Here is a 3,834-nt window from a genome sequence, read left to right on the forward strand (position 1 = left end):
ATCACTTGGGACTTGAAATGCCTTCAAATGTTCTATTGTTAGGCTTCAACATTTTGTAACACATTTAATAAAAATTAAGGTTCTAATTTTGAAATGTTAGGCTTTGGTACCATAAAAACAATAATAATTGCTAAAAATTTTAATACAATATTGATATAGTCTAATTAGGGTTCAAATACACTTGTAAAAGTCAATGGTGCACTGTTAGCTTTACTGTAATCCCAAGAAAAGGGGGGGGGGGGGGGTGAATTGATATTTTTAAAGTTTATCCCCTAGGTATTCCTCCTAACAGTAGTATGTTCACAATCCTATGGTCAATCTAGTACGAGTAATATCAGAAATTAAATAAAGCCGTTTAATCAATTACACAAGCACCCAAAAGCAGTAAAAAGAAGGGTGACACATAGATATGTTATCGAGGTTTGGCTAACTGCCTACATTCCCACCTTGGCTAACCAACACAAGGATTATCACAATAACTTGCTCACTTAAACGGGTGGAGCGGCATCTATACAAACCAGGTCAATTAGCATAGGGCTGACCTCAACCTTTACACCAATCCTTATCGGGCTGGATTACCGCCCCCTCAGGTCACGCCTGGAATCACTCAGATATACAATCAAATGGTACAATATAAGGGTGCTTTCACGTAAAACAGATTTGTACCAAAATGCGCACAATCACAAACACCACAGATGATTTAAATGTAAGCTCAGTATGGTCTAGATAGTTCAACTCTCAAAGATATTTTCTATCAGTATAGTGAGTACGTGAGAGTATCAATAACAATCTGTGTATTTCAAAATGTTTCAATCAAATGTGTTCACACAGAATATCAAGCAAGCCTCAAGAATATCAATCAGTAGAATATCTCAATCACCTGAATATGTATATGCTTGGTTTGCAAAATAGATAATCTTTGTATTTAGCAAATGATATATATATACTTGAATAAATATTGCCACAAAGATTAATGTAACAAACACAAATATCTTTTCACAAATAGTTCAATAAAGGTTCCACAAGATATTTGAGTAAGTTTGAAAATGTTTTTGCAAACCAAAAACAAATACAAACTTCCAAAGGTATTGCAATGAGATTGCAACACTCGGAAGTTCACCACAAGCCTTCTTAGGGTAAGCTTATTAGAAAAGCCTCCTAAGAATGCTTAGGTTTTGCTCTCGTGAAAATCGATTCAAGCACTCACGAAATGAGAGAGCAAACCTCTAAATGAACACACTCAATACACTTACAAATGATTAAAAGAAGGTAAGTTTGAATGGATTTTGAAATAGTATAAGTGGTAGGAAGTATTCAGCTTGAGAGAGAAATATGATTTTTTGTTTTTACTAATTGATACTTAATTCTCCCAAATGAAAGGGTATATATAGACATACTAGAATTTTTGACCGTTGGGGACCTATTAGGGATTGTTAGAAAAGTTTGATGACATTTAAAACATTTTAACCCTGTTTAAAAATTTTAACTGCGGTAAAAAATTAGGTGTAACCCGAGAGGTCCGGTCGACCAGAACAAGCTCGGTCGACCAGGACTCATATGGTTCGGTCGACCAATGGTATTTTGAACTAAAGGTTCGGTCGACTAGGAGAAGGCGATTTTTCAAATCTCCGAGGTTCGGTCGACCGAGCCAATTTGAACTAGCTGGTTCGGTCGACCAGACCGTTGGGATTTTTCCCGAGAAGCCTTGATCGACTAGGTAGTTGGAGTTCATTTTTGTCTCGGTCGACCAGATGGTCAAAATTTTGACCCTAGGGGGTTTCAGTCGACTATGGCTTTTTGAACTATTTGGTTCGGTCGACCAAGACAGAATGAACTGCCTGGTTCGGTCGACCGAAAGTGCACCAAGTGTGCATTTTTGTCCCATTTTGAAACATACAAATCCTATTCAAGTGCCTAACAAACATATGTGCAAATGTGTGTGTCCTAGGGTCATTTATGTCCAAAATTAAGACACCGAAAATGTCCGGTGTCGGTCGACCGAAGGGAAAGTCCTAAGGTCATTCTACGGTTACATTTTGGTTTGAGCTTACAAAATAAACCATGCATGTGCTGTGTGTGCTTATTACAAACCAAATATCCTAATTACTATTACAAACCAATTTGACCACTAAATATATATTACAACTGAATAATGCGAACTGGTCTTCTAGCTTTAAGCTTTCACATGCTATTAATGTGTTTGCAAATATAGGCCTACACATGAACTGGATATTCATTAAACACAATCGTATTTATCATTATCAAAACTGGGCGTGACCTATAAGGTCAACATGCACAGTTAAAAACCAAGGTCTTCTCCTTGTAAAACTAGAAATTTAAGCTAGGTTCCTATCCTCCTCTCCCTTAATTGCCTAACTATAGCACTAATTTTTATTTTTTATTTTTATAATTATACATAGTAGAGGAGAGGTGATCCAATGTTGGAAATTTACTTGTGAGTGTTGTCTCACATTGAAAAATTAAAAGGATGGATGACTTGTATACATTGATACATTCAAAACCTAATAAATTAACCTTTTGAGTTAAATTGGTGCTCACTTATGTATCTTAAGCCCACACAAAGACTTTTTGATTTTAACAAGTGGTATCAGAGTCGATGATTCATAACTTTGAGTGAAAAAAATAAAAAGAAAAATCAAGGTATAAAATAAAAATTCTCTTGACATGCTAACACTTGGAGGACCAAGTGTGTGACTGAAACTAATATGGATGATATTAGTTGGGTAGAAGGATTGATTTGTAGGCACGTGAAATGCAATTCAATATATGTAAAGTGTGATGGTAAGACCCACTTGAGTAATTGTTGGCGAATTGTACCACGTCTAAAAGGAAAACAATTCATGCTCAAAAGAGAGTTACAGAGACTCATGAATGAGTGAAAGTATGATGGAAATACACTTGTGAGAGTTGTCTCATATCAGAAAATTAAGTGGAGGACGGAGGACTTATATACATGGATGAGCCCAAGACTTAATAGCTTAAGATTTTGGGTCACATTGGTGCCCAACGATGTCTTTAAAGGCTGTATAAAGATTTCTAGATTCTTGGAAAAAAATTCAAATGAATGTAAAATTTGCATTTTTGAATGTTGTTCTTGAAAAGGTTTATATGTTGAGCAACTTGCAATTTATGTGAAAAGGTGAAGGGGATAAAGTTTATAGGCTTAATAGAACTTTATATGGATTGAAGCAAGCCTTAAGAGTGTGGTATACAAGCATTGATTCTCATTTCTTAGATCATGGATTTTGGAGAAGTTCTCATGAGCATACTTTATATGTTAATTTGATTTGTAGGGTAATATTCTAATGACTTAATTCTAAGGTTCTTGAATTGTATTTGAAGAGAACAAATCAAACGACGAAATTTTCATGAGACCTATACAGAGGACAAATTCGCATGAAGGTTTCATTACTTCTTCCTTTTCCTATGTCCTAAAAGGTGAGAGTTTGGGTATAAGACTCATCTGTGTAGTGAAACATGTATGAACATGAGCAATATGATATGCAAATGCATGAACTAGAAAAACATAAACACATGGCATAGCATAGTCTCACATACATACATATGTATCTATATAATACATATACAAATGTGAAGAACACATACGTATGGAACATTCATCATATAAGTACACTAACAAACACACAAGAAGTGGTCCAACTCTCACAAGTCTCCAGTAGAGTCACTAAAATGTCAACATCGGACTATGGTAGCCCATTTATTGCTAATATGTTTGGTGATCATTTTGAAAAACAAGTTAAAAATAGAAAATTGAACCATTATTTCTCTAACTCACATTTTTTATTTTGAAAA

The sequence above is a fragment of the Malania oleifera genome, chromosome 13 (assembly GCF_029873635.1).
Source record: "Malania oleifera isolate guangnan ecotype guangnan chromosome 13, ASM2987363v1, whole genome shotgun sequence".
In the NCBI taxonomy this organism is placed as follows: domain Eukaryota; kingdom Viridiplantae; phylum Streptophyta; class Magnoliopsida; order Santalales; family Ximeniaceae; genus Malania; species Malania oleifera.